The following is a 12,327-nucleotide window of genomic DNA, read 5'->3' on the forward strand; positions in this document are numbered from 1 at the left end:
CTACCAGGCCTATAATCTTCGGTATTAGCTCCCTTTCCTCCACCCCCACTCACAAACATAGAGGTCTCCAATTGAGAAAATGAAACTGTTCTAAGTCCAAGTGGACATGATGAATGGATGAGCCTGATTATGTAAAATAAAATAAAAATGAGCACATCTACATTCTCTAGACTCTAAGTAGGTTGTTTTTATTCCCCCTTCTTTTAGCCAAACTGGAAAAAGAATTTCTCTGGACCTAATGCTTCAAAACGAAACAATGAACAATGCCTCAAAGATAATGGCTCCAAAATTGCCTGTGTTCATGTCCTTCACATCTAGGCCTTGGCCACTGTCATATCAAGACTTTTTTTTCCTTGGGGTTGGAAAGAATAGTGAAGGCTTCACTAATGGTTTTGAATTTCTTCTCTTTCTTCAGCACTGGTCCCGTAGTTCCCATTTGAATGGTGCATCAAGGCCCTCTTCTGAAGGCATTTCATCTTCAGAGGCATTCTTGTCCACACCTGGGATCTTACTGTAATATCTCCTCTTGCTCTCCTTAAGCGCCAGCAATACATTTTTTCAGGAGCTGCTTGTGGTGGTGGTGTTTTTTTTTCTCTGCCTGATATATTTTCTCATTGTCTTGCATTGCTTCCTCATACTTTTCTGTATCCATGGAACATCAAGTTCTTCTCAGGTAGGCTTTGATGTGTCATCCCGTTTCACCCATTCATGCAGTTAACTCTTCTGGTTATAGTGGTGCTTGGCTTTTATTTTTATATTGTTGGCTTCTGTCCTCAGGACCTCTGTGTATACTACATATGCTAGTTTATAATTCCTTTCTTTAAATGCTTTGTTTCTTCCAACCTCCCCACCCATGCTTTAATGGAGCACAACAAACCTTCTCATGGTCTGGGACCATCCTGTGGGTCCATACAAAACAACAACAACAACAAACCTGCTTTCTCAAAACAGTCATCCTAATAAAGGCTGAGGCCTCTCACAGGTTGTATCTGCATTGGTAGACTCTAACATAACATATCACTATGTCTCTGGATAGTGACCCAACAATGCTAAACACTCTGTTTTGATGATTTTTGAAGTAATGATGGACAGGGGGCAAATACCAGGGCACTATTCAGTCAAAAGATCATCTTCCAATAGTTCTATTTTTCAAAACCCACTTCAGCTATTTTCTCATATTCTAAGGCAGTCCTAGAATTCTCAAACTCAAATTGCATCTGGATATTTTTGTGAGTCAGTTCTAGAGCTTTCTGGAAGCAATAACAGGCAATCCTAGAATTCAGCTAGAGGTAGCATTTGCCTTCTCATAGGAGTTATACAGCCTCATTAACTGGAAGGTATTTTTCAGTACTTACCAGAAGTTCCTTAGCATCATTAATATTGCAGCTTGATTATCATATTTTTAGGGCTCATGTTGGTCGCTTTGTTTAATAATTGTAAGCTTCATTGTAATCTCTCTTGGTGTCATAATCATTTCCTTGTTCTTTGAAAGACTCTGCTTCTAACCTATTCTTCATCCTCACCACAACCTCTTAAGCCTCCAACCTTCTTATTTCTCCAAGTTCATTTCTCCTGCTCTCTTCACTTTCCTCCTTTCAGTCTTTTTTTTTTTTTTTTGCGGGGCAATGGGGGTTAAGTGACTTGCCCAGGGTCACATAGCTAGTAAGTGTCAAGTGTCTGAGGCCGGACTTGAACTCAGGTACTCCTGAATCCAGGGCTGGTGCTTTATCCACTGCACCACCTAGCCGCCCCCAACCCTCCTTCTTTCAGTCTTGATCCTATGGTTAAGCAGTTCAACAATATACTATCCTCTCTCCTGGAATGACATTCCCTTGTCCTAACAATTATTTATAATTTTAAACCTTTCTCCAATCATCTCCCTTTGCTATTTCATTCCTTGAACTGCTGAACATTGCTAGAAAAAGTCAGGAATCTGATCGTTGGGTCCATTACAAATTCATATTATCTTAATTCCAACTGGGTCCTCAGTGTTCCGTGGAAATCCTTTTATTCTTTTCTATTTTATTCTCTGTTAGGCTCCTTAAAACAAAGCTTCTTAAACTGTGGGTTTTACCCTATATGGGGTCATGTAACTAGATATGGGGGTTGTGAGAAATTTGGCAGTAAATGTTTGATTTGTAAACCTATATTATATACCTAGATACCAGGGGTAGGATACAAATTTCTCCGTCGAAAGGGGTCACAAGTGGAAAAAGTTTAAGAAGCCCTGCCTTAAAGCACTTGTTCTGAATGCTTTCCTCTGTCTTCAAATGCCTGTATCTCCAACCCCACCACCATTTCTCCACTTCTAAACAGATAATATTGAAGCTATCCAGTCTTAGCTAAGTGGCCCAGCAGATAAAAGACTCTGAGAGAAGTCTGAGTTTTCTGAAAACCCTGAGTTCATATCCAGCCTCAGACATTTCCTAGTCATGTGAACCTGAGCAAGTCACCTGATATCAGTCCGCCTCAGATTCCTCAACTGTAAAATGAAAATAATAATAGCACCTAGCTCACAGAGTTATTGTAAGGATCAATCGAGATAGTTGTAAAATGCTTAACATAGTGAGTCTGCTGCATAGTAGGTGGTTTAATAAATGCTTGTTCCTTTCCATTCTCCCGTTAGCTCTCTCAGATCCTCTGCTCTTCTCAAAAAAACCCTCTGACACTATGACTTGTTATCTCTTCCTTTGCTCTGGTCTTAGAGGATGAGATTGCACTTCTTGCCAAGGCTAGCCTCTTGCCTTAGATTACAGCACCTCCCTTCTCTTTTTTAAGAATGTCCCATTGAGTTGAGGGATTCATGGGAAAGTTAGGACAGTAATGCATTGTTGGTGGAGTTGTGAACTGATACAACCATTCTGAAGAGCGATTTGGAACTATGTCCAAAAGGCTATAAAACTGTGCATCCCCTTTGATGCAGAGATACTACTAGTGGGTCTGTATACCAAAGAGATTTTTTAAAGGGGGGAGGGGAGAGAGAAGGACCTATTTGTATAAAGATATTTATAGCAACTCCTTTTTTGTGGTGGCAAAGAATTGGAAATCGATGGGATGTCCATTAATAAGGGAATGGCCAAATAAGTTGTGGTATATGATTGCAATAGAATATTATTGTGCTTTAAGAAATGACAAGCAAGATGATTTCAGAAAAACCTGGAAAGACTTACATGAAGTGATGCAAAATGAACTGAACAGAAGAACACAGTAACAGCAATATTATATGATGATCAACTACGAATGACTTAGCTATTTTCAGCAATACAATGATCCAAGACAATTCCAAAGGATTCATGATGAAAAATGCCTTCCATATCCAGAAAAAGAACTGACAGAGTCTAAATACAGATCAAAGCATGTTATTTTTAAACTTTTTTTATTCATTTTTTTGGTCTGCATTTTCTTTCACAACATGACTAATATGGAAATATGTTTTACATGATTGCACATGTATAACCTATATCAAATTGCTTGCCTTGTCAACGAGGGAGAGGGGAGGAAGAGAGGGAGAGAATTTGGAACTCAAAATTTTAAAAAACAAATGTTCAAAAGTGTTTTATGTGTAATTGGGGAAAATATTATTTTTTAAAAATACCTCATTGAACGTTTCTTTTCTCTCTTATCATTAGTCTCTTTCCCTACCTACTGGATCCTTTCTTGTGATGTACAAACATGCTCAGGTCTCCCCTAACCTTTAACCTGTCCCTATCAGGTATGAGGTATTTTGTCTCTTCAAGGTCATGCCCTGTCTACACTCTAGAAGAAGTTGTCTACACTCACTGCTTTTAATTCCTCACTAACCACTCCCTCATTTGGATCGAAGTGCCATGACTCCAAATTCAGTCCATTGTACATGACACCACTGCAACAGCTCTGCCTCCCCTCAGGGCACAAGTCAGGTGAAATTAGGCAGGTCACTTAACCTCTGAGCCTCTGTTTCCTCATCTGTCAAATGAGGGGATTGAACTAGATGGTCTCTAAGGACTCTTCATTTTAGTTCTATGTCTATGATCCTATGAGCTGTGAAATGAAGACCAGCAGGGACATTATTTATGAAATGTGGGGGGGTTTCCTTTTCAGGTGTAGGACCCATGATATCCATTCTAGTCTCCCCCTGTGAGGCAGAATTAACTAAAAACAGGGTCATAAGTCTTGAGGAACCATCCTGAAATATAAATTCAGGAGTGCCTCAGGGTTGTTGGGTTTCCATATTCCAGTATCTTTGAATCTTTTGCAGGTGGTTATTTGTAAACATTAATTTTGTTGATCTTTTATTTTTAGTTCACTTTTATTTACCCATATATCCTTCCCATTCACTTACCCAGAGAGCCATCCCTTATAGTGAAAAAAAATTTAAAAGACAAAAAAGCTGATCAATATGTCAATCAAGCCTGACAATACCTGTAGTATTCTACCTTTAGGATATATAAATGTGTGTATATTTATATATGTGGAGAGAGGGGGGGAGGGAGAGAGAGAGAGAGAGAGAGAGAGAGAGAGAGAAATGTTGTTGAGTCATTTCAGTCATGTCTGACATTTTGTGAACCCATTTGGAGTTTTCTTGGAAAACATACTGGACTGGTTAGCTCATTTTACAGATGAGGAACTGAGGCAAACAGGGTTAAGTGACCTGCCTAGCATCACATAGCTAATAAGCGTCTGAGGTCAGATTCGAATTCAGGTCTTTCTGACTACAGGCCCAGTGTTACCTAGCTGCTCACATACACATACGCATACACACACACATAGACACCCACGTATACGCCCCTTTTTCTTGGATATATGTATATGTGTATATACACATGTCTATGTATATGTGTATATACACACATATATGTATACACATATGTCTATGTGTATGTGTGTATACACATATTTACAAATGTGTACATAACATATATCCACACACTAGTTGATATAGTGGATAGAGTTCTAGACTTGGAGCTAGGAAGACCTGAATTCAAATATGGTCTGAGACACTTAGTAGCTTTGTGACCCTGGTCAAGTCACTTAATGTCTGTCAGCCTCAGTTATCTCATCTGTATGATGGGGGAAATAATAGCACCTAACCCTGAGGAGTGTTGTGAGAATCAAGGGAGTTAATATTTGTAAAGTGCTTTGCAAACCTTAAAGCACTGTATAAATTCTGGCCATTGCTATTATTATTATTATCCTCATTCATATTCCTCCCATCTGTCATAAATGATTTTGATAACTGTGATTTTGTTTGCTAAAAACAGCCATCAGAAAACCCACAAAACACATAAACAAGAATGACAACGCAAAGACTCTCTTTCATAGGGCTTTTTTGTCATTGTCACGAATTCCTGATGTTCTCATGTGCCTTGTTAATATAAAACACCATGCCTCATTTAACTGTCAGGCACCTGGCACACATTTAAAAAACAAGCCAAGAAAAAAACCCAAAACCCAAACATTCGAGAGAGTCAAGGATATTCTTGGCTTCTTGAACAGTCATAAGGGAAAATAATAAAAACTATTTGCTTTAGGTGATGTCAATTAAAAAGGCGTACTTTCCAATGGAAAAGAGAATGCCAGGAAGAGTCCCTGAAATTACCACTGTTGTTTTGTTCTGGGCTTCATGGAAAAGTACAGGAGTGCGAAAGGAAATGCCCATTCAGAAGTACTCCCTGTGTCAGTGGCAGGTGGTGCCATAGCTCTTGGCTCTCATAGATGTCAGTCCAGATCAAAGACTCCATTTCTCCCCTGTCTGCAAGAGGAGTGAGAAACTTTAACTGTGAAAAACCATTCCAACCTCATTCCTGTTCTGGGCAGTGTTTGCTCTGAAAACAGAAGATGAAAAGAGAGCTTTCAAAAATGTTCTAGTCCAGGAGACAGATTCACCTAAATTTAACTTGGGCTGGGGGAGTAGAGAAGTGTGAATTCGAGAAGCCAGATTACTGCTGACAGCTGCCTGAATGAGTGCTGGGGGGAACCAGAGGGAGGTCCTCTCCTCTCTGTTCTGAGGGGCACGTGTGTTTAACAAAGGCAGAACAGACCATTGCCTTCATTGTCATTGAACACACTGCAACCACTACCACCACCACCTATCAAGAGAAAAAATTCAGAAAGAAGAGAATACTACAAAAGACTTAGGTCCATTTCTGGGTCTGATCTGCCCTCACATGTGAGGGATGAGTGAGTTGTTAAAAGTGTGGATTCCTAAGAATTTAAAAGACTGGTGATGACATAAACTTCCCAGTTCTTGGATTAGAGGTGAATTGGAGATGATCAGACATAGTTTATGTGTTGATTTGTTTTCCTTGCATATGCATATTTCTTTTTTCTTTTTTTTCTTTTTTTGCAGGGCAATGGGTGTTAAGTGACTTGCCCAGGGTCACACAGGTAGTAAGTGTCAAGTGTCTGAGGCCAGATTTGAACTCAGGTACTCCTGAATCCAGGGCTGGTGCTTTATCTACTGCACCACCTAGCCACCCCCACATCTGCATATTTCTTATGAGGGGGAATCTTCTATTTAACAGGTAGTTATAAATATGAAGAAAGAAAATATCAAAGAAAGGAGAGGCAAAGTGTCAAAGTGGATAGAAAGCTGGCCTAAGAGCCTGGATGTCTAGGTTCAAAAGCCTTGCCTCTGTACCTGTGTGACTCTGTATAAATCACTTAACTTCTCAATGCTCTGGGCAGCTGTGTTGGTCAATAGCATTTAAATTTTTTTAAATTTTATTTTATTTTTAATATCTGGAATAAAACAAGAATTTCCATAACAGTATATAATTTTTTAAAAAAAATAGACAATTTATCGTTTGACCCAGTAATACCACTACTAGGTCTGTATCCCAAAGAGATCATAAAAAAGGGAAAAGGACCCACATGTACAAAAATATTTATAGCAGCTCTCTTCGTGGTGGCAAAGAATTGGAAATTGAGGGGACACAGGCAATTGGGGAATGACTAAACAAGTTGTGGTATATGAATATGATGGAATACTATTGTGCTGTAAGAAATGATGAGCAGGCAGATTTTAGGAAAACCTGGAAAGACTTAAGTGGACTGATTCTGAGTGAAGTTAGCAGAACCTGGAGAACACTGTACACAGTATCAACAACATTGTGTGATGATCAGCTGTGATAGACTTAGCTCTTCTCAGCAATACAATGATCCAAGATGATTCCAAAGGACTGATGGTGGAAAATGCTCTCCACATCCAGAAAAAGAACTGTGGAATCTGAATACTATTTTTACTTTATTGTTTTTTCTTTCTTGAGTTTTTTTCCTTTTGTTCTTATTCTTCTTTCATAACATGACTAATTTGGAAATGTGTTTAATGTGATTGTACATATATAACCCACATCAGGTTGCTTGCTGTCTTGGGGAGGGGGGAAGAAAGGGGGGAGGGAGAAAAATTTGGAAGTCAAAATCTTATAAAAAGAGATGTACTGGGGCAGCTAGGTGGTGCAGTGGATAGAGCACCGGCCATGGAGTCAGGAGTACCTGAGTTCAAATCCGGCCTCAGACCCTTAACACTTACTAGCTGTGTGACCCTGGGCAAGTCACTTAACCCCAATTGCTTCACTAAAAAAACAAAAACAAAAATAAACAGATATCCAAAACTATATTTGCATGTAACTGGAAAAAATAAAATACTATTAAGATTTGAAAAAAAAAGAGATGATTGCATATGAAACTTTAAGTCTTCTATGTAAACTGGCTATTCTTTTAAAGTATACAACATCATGCAAATTTCTTTTTCTTTTTTCTTCCCTCCTTCCCCTCTCCCTCCACCCTTGCCCTAGAGATAATCACCATTAGACACAAATACGTATGTAAAATTATTCTATATATACTTCTATTTATCAGTTCTTTTTCCAGATGCAGATAATGTCTCTTCATATGTGCATTATAGTTAATTTGAGTATCTATAATAGTTAAAATAACTTATTCACTCAAAGTCATTCTTAAAACAATATTGCTGTTACTATATACAATGTTCTTTTGCTTTTGCTCATTTTGTTCTTCACTATTTCTTTCAAGTCTTCCCATGTTTTTCTAAGATCATTGAGCTCATCATTTCTTAAAGCACAGTAGTATTCCATCGTAATCATATACCACAACCTGTTCATCCATTCCCCAACTGATGAGCATCCCTGCAATTTTCAGTTAAGCATTTACTATAAGCCAGGTACTACTCAAAGAATTCACATCTAATGAAGGAAACAACTTGAATAAAAGAATGAATGAATGAATAGGTATTTATGAAGTGCTTACTATGAACAAAGCCCTTGGCTCAGTACTAGGGATACGAACAGAAAAGGAAGACAGCAGATGCTCTCAAAGAGTCACATTCTAATGGACACAGAACATGAGGTACCAAGGGTCTCGAAGGTGCTGCAGTAATGCAAAAGATAATGCATATTCTTTACTTTCAACTGGTAAGAATCCATATCCATTTATGGTATGGAGCCATTTGAGAGGGTTTAGGACTTTGGTGGTGAGAGATTTCTTTCCCAAAATGAGGTTGCAGGACTTGCAGAAGCAAGTCCCAGATTCCATGTTCATAGATGTTGTTTCCTGGAGTGATGGAAGGGGGTGTCCTAGAAGCAGGACCTGGGATCTGGGAGACTGCCACTCCTGGAACTCTTGGGCTTATGTGTTGATAGTGACAGTTGGTCAGCAGTCAGAGGTGAAGAAGGGAGGTCCTTCTCCATAGTTGTTGCCTTCCTTGGTGATGGCTGTGGGGTTGGAAGCAAGACCAGTTATCTGAGGTGGTGGCAGAGGGAGAACTGCTATGTCCAGTGTTCTTGGACTCAGGGTCCTTGGTTATTATCATCTAAATCTGAGGGCATGTGGTGGTGGAGGTCATGGCAGTGATTTATTTTGCTTGGCACATGCTTCCTCCCTGCTCTCCCTCAGGGTGCATCATTACTTCAGCTACATGCAAATAGCCATTCATGTTAAAGATATAGACAGTGTGAATGGAAGGTAATCTCAGGGAGAAGGGACTTTGGGGTGGAGACTGAGAAAGTTCTATAGAAGGTGGGATTCTAAATAAGTCTAATAGGAATCCAGGGAAGCTAAGATGAGGGGGGAGAGAGGGAGAGCTTTCCCTTAATGCATGGAGGACAGCCAGTGCAAAGCTATTGATGTGGGAGGTGGAATATCTTGTGTGAGGAAAAGCAAGTCGATGTATCACAAAGTATATGGTGGGCAATAAAGTGAAAGAAATTTGGAAAGGCAAGAAGGGACCAGATTGTAAAGGGTTTTAAATACCAAACAAGTGATTTTATTTTTGATCCTGGAGGTAATAGGGAGCAGCTGGAGATTCTTGAGGGGGTTCTGGGGGAGACTTGTCCAGACCTTTATTTTTAAGAAGACCTTTGAAAACTGAGTAGAAGATGGATTAGTGTGAGGAGAAACTTGAAGTCAGAAGACTAATCAGAAGGCTATTTCAATAGTCCAGGAGAGAGGTGATGAAGGATTGTACAAGGAGGGTGGCTGTGTGAGAGATGTTGTGAAGGAAAACTTGCCAAGATTTGAGGAGGCATGAAGAATTTTGTAATAGCTGTTGCAGTGAGATAGGAAATCAATTAGGGAGGTGTAGAAAGAGTGCCCTGCTACAGTGAAAGTCTAATCAAATTGATGTAACAAATTTGTAGTGGACCCAATAAGAATGCTTTTGTGATTTTTCTCCATCTCCATTGGTAGCAGATGAATGAGAATGAAAGAAGTGTATGGTGAGAGTAATTCAAGGTTGAAGCTTGATAATGGATAGGGACAGGATAAGGGAGAATGGGATTTGAGTGTTGAGGACAGAGTAGCATTGAACTCAGTCATCAGGTAGCCGAGATATGGAAAAGAAGAGTGTGTAACTAGAGTAAGGGAAAGAACTGAGGGATGGAAGAATTGGAGGTCTTGGTAAGGATGAAGAAAATTGTTAGGGGTTTTAAGGCATAGAAGAAGATGGAATGATAAGTTGCAGAGAAGAGACCTACCTCTTTGATAGAGGGAGTTCCCTCATCTGGGAGTTTCTTATACCAATGAAATGACAGATGCAAAACAAAACAACAGGACTCCAGAAGGAGATAAAAATAAAACAATTTTGTTACTACATTTTAATTTTTTATGTAGTCTTTATATGTGTCCTTAACAAGCCAAACCAAATGTTAAGAGAGGTTCATATTTTCTTAAACAATTCTTTTCTGTTCTTTATATACCAAAATGTTTGTGATTATTGATCATTAAGACACAATAAAAAAGAAAAAAATTTTAAAAGTTGAGTATCCCAAAGAACGGATTGTCTGAACTGCCCATTTGGCATTTAGATTTGGTTTTGTAGTTATTTATGTTTAAACTAAAGTCCTGCTCTGATGTCTTATTGAGATGTGGAAATGGCCCTGTGTCCTTGGAAGACTATGCCAACATGGTACCTTTTTTTTTTTTGGCAAGTTCTTACCAAACTAGAAAGGTTTCAACTACCTTCTCAGTGACATAATGCTTACTTATCCTCTGGGAACCAGCCTAGCTATATACAGAGAGACCTAATGTGAAATGGTTGAATGATACTGATGATGATGATAACTTTATTCTTATAACTGGCATTTAAACAATGCTCTCAGGTGTCAAAAGCTCTTTGTACAGGGCAGCTAGGTGGCACAGTGGATAGAGCACCGGCCCTGGAGTCAGGAGGACCTGAGTTCAAATCCGGCCTCAGACACTTAACACTTACTAGCTGTGTGACCCTGGGCAAGTCACTTAACCCCGATTGCCTCACTTAAAACAAAAAAAAACAAAAAAAACAAAAAAAAGCTCTTTGTACACCGTATCTTTGATCCTCCCAACAACCATGCAAAGTATGTGCTACAGTTATTAACATCATATTAAAATGAAGAAACTGAGGCTGAGGTTAAGTAATTTTTCAGAGGTCACACAGCCAGTTTATGTTTGAAGTGGGATTTGAACCCAGATTTTTCTGATTTCCAGGCCTAACATTCTATATTATGCCCTAATGCCTACTCTAGATGATACTTTTATTTGACCACAGCAACCTGAGAAATGGATTAAATACAAAATGGCCCCCAAGTCTTGAGTGACTCTACTTTTTCCATAAGAGTGGCAGAATGATAGAAAAGGTAAAAAAGGGTGATAAAAACCAGTTCTTAGACAGTCTACAAACATTAATTTAACTATTAGTGTACAATTTCTATTCATTGATCAACAACTTGGCATGGGAGCAGAGGAGCTGAACTTGACCGTATGTTTTGATAGTCAAATCATATTATGACTAGTCTTCAATTTGTTGATATTGAGATTTTCACTACAAATGAAACTAGAGGATAATAAAGAATTCACAGCTAAATGGAAAGATAGCTCACAGACTCTTCTCAGCTCTGTGAGTAACAACCCTGGAGGAACATTATGTTCCCAGTGGCTACATTTCATGGGATACTTGGTGGTGTTGACAAGCAGTCCTCATGATGAGCATAAGGACAGAGAAACTCATGGATATAACTACAGACTAAATACCATCAGCTGCTGCAGAAGATGAAGTAATGAGATTCTATGAAGAAAGTGATAAGATCTTTCAAACTGCATCAACATAGACTTTGACACTCACCAAAATCAACACAAAAATGGGTATGAGGAAAATGGCAAAAATTACTTAGGAAATCATAGTTTGGAATCAAGAGATGAAGGAAGCCTGAAGCTTATACTATATGGTTTGTCATGCATATCTTATTAAAGAAGAAAATTGGAGGGCACTTTATATAACCAGCACTGAACAATATGATTTTTTAAAAGTGAAACTGACTATATTTGACTGGGAAAAAATGTACAACTTGTCTGTGCTCAAGTTGCGTCTTTTCTCAGCTTCTGTTCCTACTGTTCTTTGTTATTTTCAGAATCAGTTAGTTCTCCTACATAGAACTGCTAACTCGAAACACCCCTTTGCTGCTTATTAGCTGGGTGACATTGGGCAAATCAATTTCTGAATCTCAGTTTTCTTATATTCAAAATGGGGATGTTAATGCTTACTTGGATAGAGGTAGTGTGGTATAAAGACAGAGAGTCAGGAAGGCTCAGGTTCAAATTCTTTATCTTACACACACTTACTGTTTGATTGCCTGCAAGGCACTTAACCTCTGAGAGGTTAAGACAACCTTTTAATACCTTAAGTTCCTGGAATGTGCTGATCTTGTATTGATAGAGGAATTTCCTCACCAAGAGCTTCCTATACCAAAGAAACCACAGGGCTGGTTAGAACTAAACAAAACAAAAAACCCAGCTTGTCCTACATTCACAAGATCACTTGATATAATGGATGGGGAAGGGCTTTGTGACCAAGTGCTG

At 38.9% G+C, this 12,327-nt stretch overlaps 1 pseudogene; it reads right to left on the bottom strand.

Annotated features, from left to right (window-relative positions):
- Positions 1-203: 203 nt before the first annotated feature.
- Positions 204-12,327, bottom strand: part of LOC122755161 — a 152,748-nt pseudogene continuing 140,624 nt past the window's right edge.

This window comes from Dromiciops gliroides, chromosome 4 (genome assembly GCF_019393635.1).
Source record: "Dromiciops gliroides isolate mDroGli1 chromosome 4, mDroGli1.pri, whole genome shotgun sequence".
Classification (NCBI taxonomy): Eukaryota; Metazoa; Chordata; class Mammalia; order Microbiotheria; family Microbiotheriidae; genus Dromiciops; species Dromiciops gliroides.